The sequence below is a fragment of the Anoplophora glabripennis genome, unplaced genomic scaffold, assembly GCF_000390285.2.
Source record: "Anoplophora glabripennis isolate ALB-LARVAE unplaced genomic scaffold, Agla_2.0 scaffold137, whole genome shotgun sequence".
Classification (NCBI taxonomy): Eukaryota; Metazoa; Arthropoda; class Insecta; order Coleoptera; family Cerambycidae; genus Anoplophora; species Anoplophora glabripennis.
In genome coordinates this window covers 248,013-264,542 of record NW_019416282.1, presented here as the reverse complement: position 1 = coordinate 264,542, position 16,530 = coordinate 248,013, and the positions used below count along the sequence as shown (strand labels likewise).

Here is a 16,530-nt window from a genome sequence, read left to right as displayed (position 1 = left end):
CATTTTCCTTAACAACAGACACTACACAAAAAAGGAAAATATGCCCAATACAAAGAAGATATTTGGACAGTGGAACAAAACCGTTTTAACTCATGTAAAAAATCTAAATACGACGCCTATTCAGGAGTAGGTAGTTATTCTGAATACGTAATAATTTATTATATCTTTTTAACACTGTAGGTGTAGATAACTAAGAAAACAAATGATTGTGCAATTCACCGCCACAGGTAAATTTATTAATAGCTTATGGTAGAATTATTATTATTTGATTAAATAGGCATAGGAAGATCTTGACGTAATGCAGCTGCATGAAATGGCAATAAATCTAACCAGTAAAATAAAGCAAAACAAGAAAAAAGAAATGTGTATTAGTTCCGTTTAAACCAACTGTCCAGTCCAGTTTTGAAAGTAAGTAAGGAAGGTGCACTCGCGACACCCTCAAGATGAATATTCAAACACTAAAGACCCCTGTTGCGAAAACTATATTATCATTTTGCGAATGTTTCTAAAGGTATATTTAGAAAAACTTTGTGAAACTATAAAACAGACTAAAGTCTTGTAATATTTACACCTAAATAAACATGAACATCTGTAGTCATGAGTTGCCTATCATTAATGTAATAATTAAAATGTGAATTAGTTTTACCACAGACAATATAGCTTATCGCCAAGCTATTTTGTCTGTAGTTTTCAGAACAATTCACTTATCCGTAATGAGGAAAAATAACCACGGCTCACATCATATGTATATGTATTCGCTTCAAATACCTGATGAGGATCGCTGGACAATTTGGTGTCATCTGCACAAGCAAATTTGGGTTCAATTACACTTGCCAGTATAAGTGGGCCTAGGAGGGATCCTTAAAGAACTCCACTTAAGACTGGAAAACTGAATAATCTATCTGACAGAAAATTCTTGTCAAGTAATCTTCAACTATTGCCGAAATGGTGTGATTTAATTAAAATTCTTTGCAATGAAACACTTTAAAAAAATTGAATAATATCTAGAACATTTACAAAAATAAACTTTTCTACCATTAAGAAAGCCAAGCGTTTGAGAAAAACAAACTATTATTCACGTTGTGTTTACTTTAAAATTATATCAATCAGTTGTGTGGTACATATAAATCATGACATTTATTTAGATTACCTGAAAATAAATCTAAGTGCGCATACTGTAAAGTCACCTCTTCTAGGTTTGTGTATATTTTGCATTTACGTTTAAAAAGCTTATACAAGATAAATGTGCCATGCAAAATTTCAAGAAAACAACAATTTCTAGTTACAAATAATTTGGTGACCTAATTCTGAATCATTCCCATAACTGAAAACGAGACAATGAAATCACGTGTTCAATTTCGTACACTTACCACTAATTCCATATTTTCTCTCTATGGGAATTAGTTCATGTGAGCTGGTTTTCTAAACTAATAATTTATAGCGCATGTAAAACAAAATTATTTCTTTCACAAAATTTTTATGATGTTTAATTTAGATATGTTTTTGGTCTACCTGGATAAAATAAAAACAATAATAACAGAAGAGGACAAAAGCAGTAACGGAATGATATTCAAAACAATGAACATTTTATAACGATCTTTAGTAGGGTTAGAATAATTTAGCATCAATTGTAAAAAAAATAGCGATCCCGTTGTGGAAACTCTGGTTTAAATCATAAACATCGTTTTTGCAATCAATTTTATGGATACTGCTAATAATATTTACTGCGCAGCTAGAGTTAAAAGAGTAATAAAATGTTAGTACATAAATTTGCATTTGTTATGTCTGCAAGTTGACAGATGACAAATATATTAATACCAATTGAACAAATCCTTAGATTGATATAAAACAGAGTAGGTAATAATAATGATAAATTTGTTGTTATTTTCTCGAACAATTTATAGAGTGTCCCATTAATATTGCGGGGAGTTTCCTAGACCAAAAATAAGAAACAAAGTTCCTATAAACCTATGTCCGAAAATGCTTCGTTTCGGAGATACAGGGTGTTGAAATTTAGAGAAAATACAAGGTTTTTACTAATATCTGGAGAACCCTAATTCCGATTTTTTTTTAATTTGGTATGTGTGTTTATAAAAACGGTAGACGTCTTCTGACGTAATTTATTTTATCTATACCAGCGGCGTCCGGGGACTCACTCCTGTTGATATTAATAAGTAAACATACGAGACGTTACTGCTTTTTCTTAGGTGTCATATTTTTTTCTAATTATGCGATTAAAATACAACTTTTTTGTTTCTTTACTTTTTTTATATCTTGCTTCGCTTTCGAGCAAAAAATTAATATCCTTTCATAGGCACATTCCTATGGGAAGTAGAAAACAAAAATAGAAATTCAATGTTTTAGTTATTTACTAATCAACTTTAACAATACATTTGAAGGAAAAACAATGTAACAAGCTGAGAAACAATAACTCACTAAATAATATTTTTTTAAATAATTAATATTAACATTAATGATATGAAAAATACTTTACATATACAGGCGTTACAACAGTTGTTGAAAATGTGCACCTCCAACTCTAATACAGGCATCTGTCCTACGACACATTGATTGGCGAACCCGTTCCGTTCAAATAATCCGTCTGTTTGTTTCACAGGATGCGACAATGCGGTTTATTAATGCGTCTATGGTTTGCACTGGAGTCGTATAAACCAAATTTTTGAGGTGACCCTAAACGAAAAAATCCAACGAACTTAAATCGGGAGACCTCGGGGGCCAGAGTTGAGTGCCTCCTCGACCTATCCAGCGATTTGGGTAGATATTGTTCAAATATTCACGTGCAGCTAAACTAAAATCGGGTGGAGTACCATCGTGCATAAAATACATTCGCAACCTTAATTGCAATGGGATGTCTTCCAAAAGTATAGGCAATTCATCCTCAAGAAAACGGCGATAAACATCTCCAGTAAGCCTCGGTGGTAAAAAAAATGGGCCTATTAAGTGGTCTCCCACAATTCCGACCCATAAATTAAGTGAAAACTGGTGTTGATGACGGCCTTCTAATATAGCATTTGGGTTCTCATCCGCCCATACATGATTATTATGGAAGTTTATTATGGCTTTTCTAGAAAAATTCGCCTCATCCGTGAATAGTACTTCTGATAAAAATTGAGGATTTTCCCCAATTTTTTGTCGTATCCATCGACATAAATCTAATCTTAACGGAAAAACAGTCGATAAAAATGCCTGAACCCGTTGGATGTGATAAGGGTATAGAATACTATTTTTTAAAATCCTGAAAATTGTAGAACGACTTGCATTTAAGTTTCTAGCAATCTGTCTGGTACTTGTTGTTGGAGTGTCCTCAATTTCATTTCAAGTACATTTTCACCCAATTGTAGGGTTATTGCTGTTCTGGGTCGCCCGTTCCCTGCGGTAAGTTTTCGAAAACTTCCAGTTTCACTAAGACGTTGATGAAGACGGGTGAAGATAGAATAATGAGGAATTATACGATTAGGGTATTTCTGCTCATAGAGGCACCTGGCGGCTAATGCATTACCGTTGGCAAGGCCATAAAGAAAAAGCATATCGCACATTTCACTACTTGTGTAATTCATTTTGACAAGCAGGAATTGACAACTACACAGTTCAAGTACATACTTATTAACATCATACACTTAAGCTATTAATTTTATGCTCGAAAACGAAGCAAGATATCAAAAAATGTAGAGCAAGAGAGAAAAAAGTTGTATTTTTTATCGCATAATAAAACATAATGACACCTAAGAAAAAGCAGTGACGTTTCATATGTTTATTAATATCAACAGGAGTGAGTTCCCGGACCCGTTTTTGTAAACAAACATACCAAATTTAAAAAAAAAATCGGAATTAGGGTTCTCCAGATATTAGTAAAAATCTTGTATTTTCTCTAAATTTCAACACCCTGTATCTCCGAAACGAAGCATTTTCGGACATAGATTTATACGAACATTCTTTCTTATTTTTGGTCAAGGAAACTCTCCCTGAATTTTTGCGCAATATTAATGGGACACCCTGTATATTATTTATTTAGTTCATTATAAAACCGATGAAGTGATTTTTTAAGGACAAGGGTAAATTAGTTTTTACAGGAAATCGTTCGTTTTATTAGAAATGTTAATTTTATCTTTTTGGATTGTTATTTGTTTTTAATTTTAATTTCGATTGCGATTTGGAGGACAAATTAAATTCAAAGAATTAAAAAATTGCAATGATACACACGTTTATTAAAAACAAAGTTAGATAATGCCCACAAGAAATGGGACAATTTGAAAATGTAAAGAAATAGATTAATATAACTTTTATTTGAAATCCTAAGTAAACACCCTGTATTCGACCGAATAAACATTCCAAAGCCGTAATTTTTTTTTCAGTAAAATATTTTGAAAGCCACTTGAAATTTAACCGAAATTATAAATACATACGGGGTGTTCCCTTTCTAAACATATTAACTTAAACAGTTAATAAAGGACCCCATTTTAAATAAAAAAAGTTCATGTAAACACACGTTGTGAATCGCTTTCTAACCGAGATATAGGATGTCGAATTTAATTTTTTAACATTTTTCGTGATATCTACAAAAATTGGGTAGGTATGTCTTGTGGCGATATAATTTTTAAACACAATTTTTCGAATCGCTGATCAATTTCCAACGAAAAGCTGTTCTTGCAAAGTTGTCATAAAATTAAATGGTTCTGAGTAAATGACGTGAAACTGTTTTAGTGCAGATAAAATTACACAAAATGTTAATAAGACAGTGACAGACAAATGAAATCCATCTAAACTATAAACAAGTTGAATTACAAGGATTCCTTTAGTTTTTCGCCTCGTTTTTCGCAGTGAAACATCACGGAGAACATGTAAATATCAGAAAATGTACCTTTTCTGTATTGTCCAACAAAGTAAAGATACTCAATAATTGTGATTAATACGTGTGTGTGGGATATGATTATGTTTATAGTATCGTACGCGATTTTTCGTATGTTTTTTTCCTTATTTTGAATGTATTATTGTTAGTTATCTTATACCCTGAAGAAAACTTATATAATTGGTACAGTGAAGAGGTATTCTAAGTTGCATTACATTAATCAAACTCAAGGTCACTTTTGCGAAAATGCAAGTTATGTGTCGAAGAGAAAGACTTCCAATTTCTACATCTACTTTAGTTTTTGCTTACTACTAACTATTTTCTTCTGTAATTACAGTCTCGTTTAAATACCTGTTTTCAAATAAATAACGCCATAACAAATTTATCTTTATAGATGTAATAATAAAAATTGTTCAGTCCAATTAAAATTGTTGAAATCTTTATGTGCACTAAAAGGGTTTCACGACATTTACTCAGTTCATTTTATAATAATTTCACTATAATAAATTTTCATTTAAAATTGATTAGCGACGTCACAAATGTCATAAAATTTCAAAAAATGGTTTCGTTAGTACTTCCTGTTTTTTAGATATCACGAAACAAGTTAAAAAAATTAAATTCGATGCAATGTATCTTTGTTAGGAAGCGATTTACGACCTATGTTCACAGGAACTTTTTTGTTCAAAATGAAATCTGTCAACTATTAAAGATAAAATAGAGAACACCTTGTATATCGGTACTGTACTCACTAAAACTATTTCCATTAAAAATCTATAAATAATATTTTATCAAACAATTTTAGTTCGATTTCTAGAAAAATTAATATTATGCAATATGTATTTTTGTGACCTTCTAGTGTTTATTACGCGTACTTTTCTGCAATGAATAATGTACTAAAATTAGTCATCAAAAGGTAAGTATTCTCATGTCACGATTTAATGACGGCTGGAGCATTGTCATACTAATACGGCCATAACTATTCATTACATATCACGCGAAAAGAATAAATGATTTTCAAGACTACAAAATCGGCGAAATTAATGGACGAATCTTACAGCTTCTTGGCAAACGTCTTGTGTTGTATTTCCACAAACTCCTCTTTACTTGAATTTGTATGGAAATGATATGATTGAGTTTCACAATGAGCGTGGCACACAGCCAACTCAGTATTATTCATAAAATCCAAATATACATACTATCTGATCGAAAAAACGGCATTGAGACCTGAATGACATGAGAAATATGCAAGTGTGAGTCACTTATAAAGTTAACTGAAATATTTTCCAGCATGATTTAACAAATAATAACAGAACAAAACATAATTGTTTCCTTTTAATTTTTTTAGACCTGTAGCTAACTGAAGATATAATTGACGCAAAAATATCCTCGGAACAGTTAATTCTTAGCTAACTTGTCTTAAAAGAAAGGTAGGAAAAAATATGAATAAAACTCTTAAAGTAATATCCAAAAAATTTGAAAAATTCATTTATTTGTTTTGATTTCTCTGAAAGTGCAATAGCACAACACAAATTTAAAAATATAAATTCTATAATTCTATTAGTTTGTCACTTGGGGTTTGAAATTTCTTAAATATTTCTAATATTGCCAAAATATCGCGATACTTAAGGTCAAGGCAAAGAAGTCATTTTTTTGGCACTTATGTCCAAAGTACATAAAGTCGAAAATAGATCTAGTAAAAACACCGAGAAATTGTTCATGACAATGTGTAGAGGAGACCGGGGCTACTTGTCGCAGATTTGGTATTAATTAATTTTATAAGTTGTTTTTGGAACTTTTTACAAATAAATATGGTCATAAGATTTTTGTATGATTGATGAAAAATATCTAAGGAGAATAAATTGGAAAATACAAATATAATTAAATTTATGACATATATTATTTTTATAGACAAATGCGACAACGTGCCCCATAGCGGGGCATGTTGTCGTTTTATATGGGGTAAGTTGTCGTTAAGAAAATTAATGAGAGAAAACTGTTTATTAAGTATTATAAGTGTTTAATAACATTAAAAAAATATTATATCTATATGAAATGCAAGGTTACAAGTGATGACTTCCGATGATGATCGGAATCGCAATGTCGACATACTTAATAGGGATTGCCGCCTGTGCAACTTTCATGGGCCCAAAATTTACATTTCGTGCATTGCAACCAATCTTGTCGAATTCCATTGCAACTAATCTATTGTGGATGTGGATAAACTGTAACGACCATGGCATACGAGGCAAAACGTTTCTTCTTCTTCCTCTTCATTAAGGAGGTTACTTCTTCCCTAACTTTACTTTTTTTGCAATGCTTTTGCTCTTTAGTGAGTGGTTTTCCGCATCAAGAAAAACTTTTCTTTTAACTTGTAATTGGTGGATCTCTAAGCTTAACTGCTCCTGCTCCCGTCATCATAACATCTGAACTAACGGGTGCTCGTTCAGTTTTCCTTTTATATGTTCTCACCATCTGCAATGCATATAAAATAATGTGTTCCTGTTACATTTCATTAGACCTATTTTAAGATAAATTAAAATATTTTGGAAATGCCCTTTGTATAGTGTATCTCTATGTATTTAAAATCTTCCAATATGAACGATTTACCAACCACGTAGTTGTTTATGTCGTGCGACAACTTGCCCCATAAACAATGCGACAAATTACCCCCACTTGACAAAATATTGGTTATATCTAATTAATTTTATATATGATTAATAAACATATTTAAAAATATCACATCATATTACGTACATCTTAAGTTATAATTATATATAAAATTTGCTTACCTTAACGTTCAATAACGGGCATAACACTTAAATTATTCTTAACACGAAAATTTACGACGTGCGCACTAGTTCTTATATCGTACCCTACGGTGCTGCTATTTTAGCGGTTTGAGTTCAAACTCAGGGAAGATAAAGAAGGGATCTGTAATTAACTTGTGATAGAGATTTATAGGCCAATGTTTTCTAATTTCGGAGTTATAGTAATTGCGACAATTTACCCCTGCGACAACAAGCCCCGGTATCCCTACTATGGGGTTGCCTATTATTTGGCGTATGTGATGTCACTATAAAAAGGTATATTTATGTTACATTTACGATTAATAAAGCCTAAGTACAATCTTGACTTACACGGACTTGGTACAAATGAAATAATTAGATATAGGGAAAAATTCCGATATCTGGCAACGCCGCGATGTCATGCTAGCATTTTACACACTCAAACCTTGTAAACTTCTGCTATCTGGGTACATGTAACATATGTCAAAATATACAAAATTTAAATATAATCCAATTGCACCAGGAATTCATGAAAATCGAAGTTAATTTAAAACTGCATATAAATATTTAAGTTAAGCCATCCATTTGCGTGTGCAGAACGACAGCATGTGCTGTCGGTACATGCAATTTTAAAAAAAATGCTTTATAACCGCCAATACACATAAACTGTGTAACAAAAATATACGACTTCCGCTAAAACGGCTAAGGGAACGAATTGTAATGTTAATTATTAGCAGTAAAACTGAAGGCTAACATTTCTTATTAATTGGCTGTCTGGTAAATATACAACATCGACGGAGCGGAATTCTATTTATTGTGCAAATAAAAATTCTACCGCGGCACTCGCAAACAATAAATATGTCAAATATTACAAAATGGGATGTGGCAACGAACTGCCGTTTGCTCGTTTTCACCTTTTTGTTTCGCGAAATCTGCAGGCAACTTAATAACATTACTGTAGGAATGATATGACGTCATTTGGCATAATTAATTGCTGTCTAAAATTAGATTCTAATAGCGAGGAGGTGCTGCTTAATTTGCATGGGTTTGAAGTCATTTAAAAAAATCGAAGATTCTTACATCAAATATCGACGATTCTAATATGGAATAAGATTTGGTTATTAATAATTACGCCGGCACACACACATAAAAAGTGGTATGTACCTTTTATTTTACTTAACACACTTTATGTGATGAATCGGAATCTAAGGTCCGTTTAGCTCAAACACCCCAAAAATTTTGAGTAGGTAATTGGCAAAAAATAGTGAAAAATCACCGAAAATCACGTTAGTAAGCGTAAAAAAATCGAAAAAATTTGATCTGAACTTGATCAAACGAGTTTTTATGTATTTTGATGCGCTGAATTCAAATCTGAAGTTTTTTAAGCCTCATCCCCCCCGGATTTTGTAAAAATCGTAAAATAATGGAGAAAAATCGCCAAAAATCAGGTGGGCGCAAAAAAATTGAAACACTTTTTGCTGACCTTGATCAAAAGTGTTTCTTATGTATTTTGTTTTTAATCGAGAAACTTCAAAGCCACGGATACGGAACATAACACCAGGGTTTTCATAACAACCGTGTATCAACTCGAAACATCAATGGAAAGTATGCGGTGATCTAAAAATTTTAACCATGATCCTAGGCCAGCAATCAAGTTTCACAAAATATCCCTGCTTCTTATCAGCGATATACAAATCACTACGTTCAGAAAGAGTGGCCAACGAGAATGGAGTTTCACCCAGGGTCGAGGAACATCATACATAGGCCACTAATTGAGCCTTTAAAAATTCTACTACCACCTCTTCATATCAAGTTTGGTCTCATGAAGCAATTTGTCAAAGCTCTGGACAAAGACGGTGACTTTTTTCAATATTTATGAGATAAGTTTCCAATAAAACGAAAATTTCATTACAAGGATGAATGACACTGAAAAGCAGCATGGCAAAGTTTCAAGAATATCTCTCGGAACTTTTTAGGAAAGGAGAAAAGTGGGGATTACTAAAATTTGGTTGAAGGAATGTTGAAAAATTTCAAACAGGTTGTTTGATGAATGTTAAATTGCACTTCCTACACTCTCACTATTGACTATTTTCCTCAAAACCTTGGAGACTACAATAAAGAAATATTCCATCAAGATATAAGTGAAATGGAGAATTGATCTGTTGGACACTAAAGAGAAACGAATCAGAAGAGAAAGAGAAACCCGTTGCATAAGTATTCGAAGAGAAAAGAGTTCGCCACAGGAGAAGAAAAGTGTAAGAGCTACATCAAAGAAAGCGTGGTTCGAGTCAGTCGAATTTATTTAGAAGTAATCCATGAAATTTATTCAAGATTTTTTGGAATTGAGGCTCCACAGACTTTAGATTCAAATTCGACTCGACACAATTTATGATAAGAACACTTGATCCAGTCTAGAAAACTTTTTTTATTTTCTCACTCTCGCTAATATGATTTACTGCCATTTTTAGCTATTTTTTGCGTTTTTTTTGCAAAATCTGTGTATACAATAAAAGACCTTAGACTCGAATTCAGCGTATTATAATCCATAAGAAACACACTTCTCCTTCTTCTTTTCCTGCTGGTTGGTTCTAATAAGTGCTATGGCACCGCAGCCTTATTAGGCCTATTGTGCGTCCCACTACTTAGTCCTATTCAGCAAGTAGTTTTGTCCTTTTAACAAAGTCCAAAAGCCTCCTTGCCGACACTTCTCTCAGCATCTTAGGTTCCAAATAGGGTCTCTCCAGGAGCGTCATTCTACTACGTGCAAATCCCGGGCACTCGCCTAGGATCATCCGCCTAGTCACATCTTCGGCAGACCGGACTGTCTACAAGCTTTAGCTTATGTAGATGTTTCCTAAAGTGACAGTGCCCCGTTATGAGTCCCGTCACTCTCCTGAGCCGGATTTTATTCAAGCTCAGCAATTCATTTCCTCTTTCCATCAAAGGATATTCCATGAACTCCTTAGAATGACTATGCCCTGGCCCCGAAGTCCAGTATTTCCTGTGTTCTGCTTCAGTAAGCCTGACCACTCCGGGCCAATGAACTTTGTCTCGGATCCCTTTCTAGCAAGTAGACATATCTCGAAAACAAGTATATATAGGGAAAAACTTTGTATTACAAAAATTATTCAAAATTTAACGATCTCTCAGATGGATTGCGTTTTTAAATTTTTTAATATCGCCACGCCATCTATACAGAAAGATTTGAACTAACAGTTCTAACTATAATTTGAAGTTATTCGAGGGATCTAGCAACCCCTGTTTCCGGAACTAAAATAAATTTATTCATTTCGGAGATATTGGCAGCGGGAGTGTTAACTGGCACACCCTGTATAAGTCGGGTCACCTTGCCAACGATTTCAAAAATGTTGTCATGTTACCATAACGACCAAATGAAAATAAATTAAGTTTTAATTAAGAAATTGCCAAAACGAAATTTTTGGAATAAATTGTTTTTGAAGTTCTAAGAAATATTACATTCCGTTTAGTTTTNTGCACTTCCTACACTCTCACTATTGACTATTTTCCTCAAAACCTTGGAGACTACAGTAAAGAAAGATTCCATCAAGATATAAGTGAAATGGAGAATTGATCTGTTGGACACGAAAGAGAAATGAATCAGAAGAGAAAGAGAAACCCGTTGCATAAGTATTCGAAGAGAAAAGAGTTCGCCACAGGAGAAGAAAAGTGTAAGAGCTACATCAAAGAAAGCGTGGTTCGAGTCATTCGAATTTATTTAGAAGTAATTCATATCCATGAAATTTATTCAAGATTTTTTGGAATTGAGGCTCCACAGACTTTAGATTCAAATTCGACTCGACAAAATTTATGATAAGAACACTTGATCCAGTCTAGAAAACCTTTCTTTTTAAATTTTCTCACTCTCGGCAATATGATTTATTGCCATTTTCAGCTATTTTTGCGTTCTTTTGCACTTTTGACTCGAATTCAGCGTATCATAATCCATAAGAAACACACTTCTCCTTCTTCTTTTCCTACTGGTTTGTTCTGATAACTGCCACGGCACCGCGGCTTTATTAGGCCTATTGTGCGTCCCACTGCTTAGTCCTATTCAGCAAGTAGTTTTGTCCTTTTAACAAAGTCCAAAAGCTTCCTTGCTGACACTTCTTTCAACGTCTTGGGTTCCAAATAGGGTCTCTCCAGGAGCGTCATTCTACTACGTGCAAATCCCGGGCACTCACCTAGGATCATCCGCCGAGTCACATCCTCGGCAGAGCGGACTGTCTACAAGCTTTAGCTTATGTAGATGTTTCCTAAAGTGACAGTGTTATGAGTTCCGTCACTCTCCCGAGTCGGATTTTATTCAAGCTCAGCAACTCATTTCCTCTTTCCATCAAAGGATATTCCATGAACTCCTTAGAATGGCTATGCGCTGGCCCCGAAGTCCAGTATTTCCTGTGTTCTGCTTCAGTAAGCCTGACCACACTGGGAGATATACCGCAGAGGGCTCCGGGCCAATGAACTTTGTCTCGGATCCCTTTCTAGCAAGTTCATCCGCTTTCTCGTTCCCACAAATGCCTTTGTGTTCTGACACTCAACACAGTCTAACTGTATTATTGGTAGCCAGTTCAGTCAGTATTTGTAAATAATCCCACACAAGTTTTGAACTTATCTTGTGTTGTGTCTAAAGCTTTAATTGCAGCTTGACAATCAGAGAATATATAGTGTGGGCCACATTAGTGTGAGAAAGTAATACCCTTGGAAAACTAATATGTGTCATCTGTCATACATGTTTTATTTTAAATAAATGACATGAGCCACCTATGACTGAATTTTTTAATATTTGATAAAATACGGTTCGTCTCTGCCCCTTATAAAATTTACCATTTTTTTTTCTGAACTTCATGAATTTATTCATCAAGTTCTTGACGAATTAGAGCATGTTCTAATTTTCGTCAATTTATTCGTGAAGTTCAGAAGTACCAACCCAACAGATTTCCAGCCTCAGATCAGTAATGAGGTTATGTTATTGGAATATGTAAATAATTNGTTGTCATGTTACCATAACGACCAAATGAAAATAAATTTAAGTTTTAATTAAGAGATTGCCAAACCGAAATTTTTGGAATAAATTGTTTTTGAAGTTCTAAGAAATATTACATTCCGTTTAGTTTTGGTTTGATACCAAATAGGCGGGGTATTCAATGGATGTGAATTTTAAAAGAAACTTTTGCCGGTGATTGGTTCTGGTTGGCTCGGGAAAAGCGACATAAAACAGTGATTCAACATCGAAATGAATAATACAGGGTGTCCCAAAAGAATGGGAACAGCACAATAACTTTCGAAAAATGCATTTTGAGGAAAAATGATTCAGACAAAAGATTTAGGATTTTCCCTGGCTATTCATTCAATGGTGACCCTAGATTTGACCTTGACCTTCAAGGTTATTTCAAGGTCAAGTTAATTTTTTCAAATGGGATGCCCTACTTTTGACTCGGAAATGAAAAGAGCGGAACATTTTACGTTCAGATATGTCCTTGACCATTTTCCGAATATGACCTATGATGGTCATTAAAGGTCAAATCAAGGTCACGCATGGTTTGACGCGCTGTCTTGAAAACAACGGGTTGAAAAAAAATGACCATAACTAACGTTGTAGGATTTTTCCCTGGCTATCTGACGGTAACCCTTGATTTGACCGTGACCTTCACCTTCAAAAACCTCACTATATCAATTTTGGCAAAAATTGGTTGATTTTTGATATCGCGTCCGCCATCTTGGATCCGCCATCTTGGACTAAAATTCCTCAAAAACAGATTACAGATTCGTAGTCAGCGACCGCAAAAACCCCCCTATACCAAATTTGGCGTAAATCGGTTAATTTTTTGGTATCGCGTCCGTCATCCTGGATCCACCATCTTGGACTAAAATTCCTCAAAAACAGTTTTCGGATTCATAGTCAGCGACCCCAAAACCCCCCTATACCAAATTTGGCGTAAATCGGTTAATTTTTTGGTACCGTGTCCGCCATCTTGGATCCGCCATCTTTGACTAAAATTCCTCAAAAACAGATTTCAGATTCGTAGTCAGCGACCCCAAAAACCCTCCTATACCAAATTTGGCGTTAATCGGTAAATTTTTTGGAATCGCGTCCGCCATCTTGGAAAATGGTCAAGGACTTATCCGAACGTAAAATTTTCCGCTCTTTTCATTTCCGGGGTCAAAAGTAGGGCATCCCTTTTGAAAAAATTAACTTGACCTTGAAATAACCTTGAAGGTCAAGGTCAAGGTCAAATCTAGGGTCACCATTGAATAGCTAGGGAAAAATCCTAAATCTTTTGTCTGAGTCATTTTTCCTTAAAATGCATTTTTCGAAAGTTATTGTTCTGTTTCCATACTTTTGGGACACGTTATAGTAGGGATAGGGAACCTGAAGTTCAGAAGTACCAACCCAACAGATTTCCAGCCTCAGATCAGTAATGAGGTTATGTTATTGGAATATGTAAATAATCGTGTGGCATCATACTAGTTTTGCATTCTTTTTACTGATTTGTTACATACAAAACTAATATTTATATAATATGTGTCAGAACGGTACCGCTGTTGTATCACTACAATTATGAGTGGAAAGGTGACATTTTTGAAATTTANACATACAAAACTAATATTTATATAATATGTGTCAGAACGGTACCGCTGTTGTATCACTACAATTATGAGTGGAAATGTGACATTTTTGAAGTTTATTTGCTTCTTTGATTCATTGGTAGAACTGATTCATATGTCAAAAAACTTGACAAGGTCTGTAGCAATGTAAAACCACACTGTTTACCAATAAATTCGTGAAATAATTCATGAAGAACTTTGTCATGAATAAATTGTCAATGTAAAACAGCTATAAGAAACCCACTTGATCAAGTTCAGAACAAATTTTTTTGCTCTCATGTGATTTTCGGAGATTTTCCACTATTTTTTACCAATTACTCAAAATTTTGGGGGTGTTTGAGCTAAACGGATTAATACATAAACGCTATTGGGTCAAATCAAAAGAACAGACCATTTTTTTATGTGGCTTTGCTATGAATACGGGATTACAGTATGATTACTGTTATAGAAACTAAGCACAACATGATGAGAGAATGAAGCGAATAAGAAAATTCGGAATAACTACTTTTCTAAAATAATTCTAATTTAAACTTAATTCTCCAAGCCGAGGTTGCTGTCTAATGAAATCCAGGCTGAAATAGGAGGAAATAAATTAAAATGCAACGTAAAGATACTAATAAGGCAGGATTACGGTCTCTTTATTGGATATTTATAAGAGGTATCAGAAGTCGAATCAGAACGGTAAATTTTATGAAAATTTATTACGACAATAATGAAAATGTAAGGCAAGGTGTCTGTTGTGTAATATCCTTTGCGGTACCATTTTAGACCTCGACTTGTCTAAGTTAAAAATACATCATCTAGTATTATATTATTACAACTGAGTATTATATTATTACAACTGAATAGCCGACTAGCTATGTACAGAGTGCTTTGAGAAAACTGCGACAATACATAATAGTCCCAGAAATGTAAAATATCTTAAATTTTTTTCTAAAAGAGCAAAGGGTCAACAAATAAGAGTAATAATATTCTTTATTCATATATAGCATAAAAAAGAAACACATGTACTAAATACAAATATATGAAAGGGCGAAGTTCAGCTGTGTCGTCCAGTGGGCAACACACTGTTCTTCCACTTAACCCATGCTAGATGTGCCACGGCATTTAAGTCACACTTTAAACACTTAAAACATTAAATACATACATACACATATATAGTAAAAAGAAAAGTAATACGATATCACACAAAATAGATATGCAAGTGAAACAATTATATGATTGTCATTAGGTACTAGTTATTGAGAATTAAAAAGAAAGGCTTTATATATATTTTTTAAACAACTGACGATTTGAGAGGCAACGGTAGGGCGTTGTAAATTTTTGGCATATTGTAACTAAACGATCTTTCAAATGTTGCAGTTTTATGTAAAGGATGGGTTAAATTACCTTTAAATCTGGTGTTTAAATTATGAACGTCAGTTCGGAATCTGATTTTATTGTACAGATATTGGGGCGATTTATTTAAAATGATAGTCATAAAGAGAGTAGCACTGTGATGTAGATGAGTGTTTTTCATATCCAACCATTTTGTATTCATTAGCTTGTGTCTTACCCGATTTCTCTTTCTAATACCATATACGAGGGGGGATCAAATATAAACGGTAATTTTGTAAAATAAATCTATTGATCAATGGTATACACAAACTAAACATTTAACATTTTTCAATGTAGTCACCTCCGTGCTCTACACACTTTTGCCACCGATTTGGAAGCTTGAATATTCCTTCTTCATAAAAAGTTTGAGGGCGAGTTGTCAGCCAATTGCGCACATACTCCTCTACTTCTTCATTGCTTTCAAATCTTTTGCCTCCAAGCGATTCTTTCAAGGGCGCAAACAAAAAATAATCACAGGGTGACAAGTCAGGGCTATAAGGAGGGTGCTCGAGGGTTTCCCAGTGCATTTCTTCCAATTTATCCCTTGTCAAAACTGCGGTGTGTGGCCTGGCGTTGTCATGAAGGATGATGACGTCTCGAATGGGCATACCCCGTCGTTTGCTTCGATACGCGATTTTTGTCGACTGTAACAACTCAGAATAGTAAACCGCATTCACTGTTCGTTGATCGTGAAGAAAATCAATGAGTAAAACTCCCCTTGAGTCAAAGAAAACAGTTGCAAGCACTTTTCCGGCTGAGGGACGGGTTTTGGCTTTGACTGGGCAGCCTTCATCCTTTCTTCGCCACTCCTTACTCGCCATTTTTGATTCGGGAGTGTAATGATGGACCCACGTCTCATCACAAGTGACAATA

The 16,530-nt window shown here is 34.1% G+C and overlaps 1 protein-coding gene across 4 annotated transcripts in view; it reads right to left on the bottom strand.

Annotated features, from left to right (window-relative positions):
* The window catches only part of LOC108904177 (serine/threonine-protein phosphatase 2A regulatory subunit B'' subunit beta), a 235,724-nt gene that overhangs the window by 37,998 nt on the left and 181,196 nt on the right, over positions 1-16,530 (bottom strand). The gene's annotated exons all lie outside the window — the stretch shown is intronic.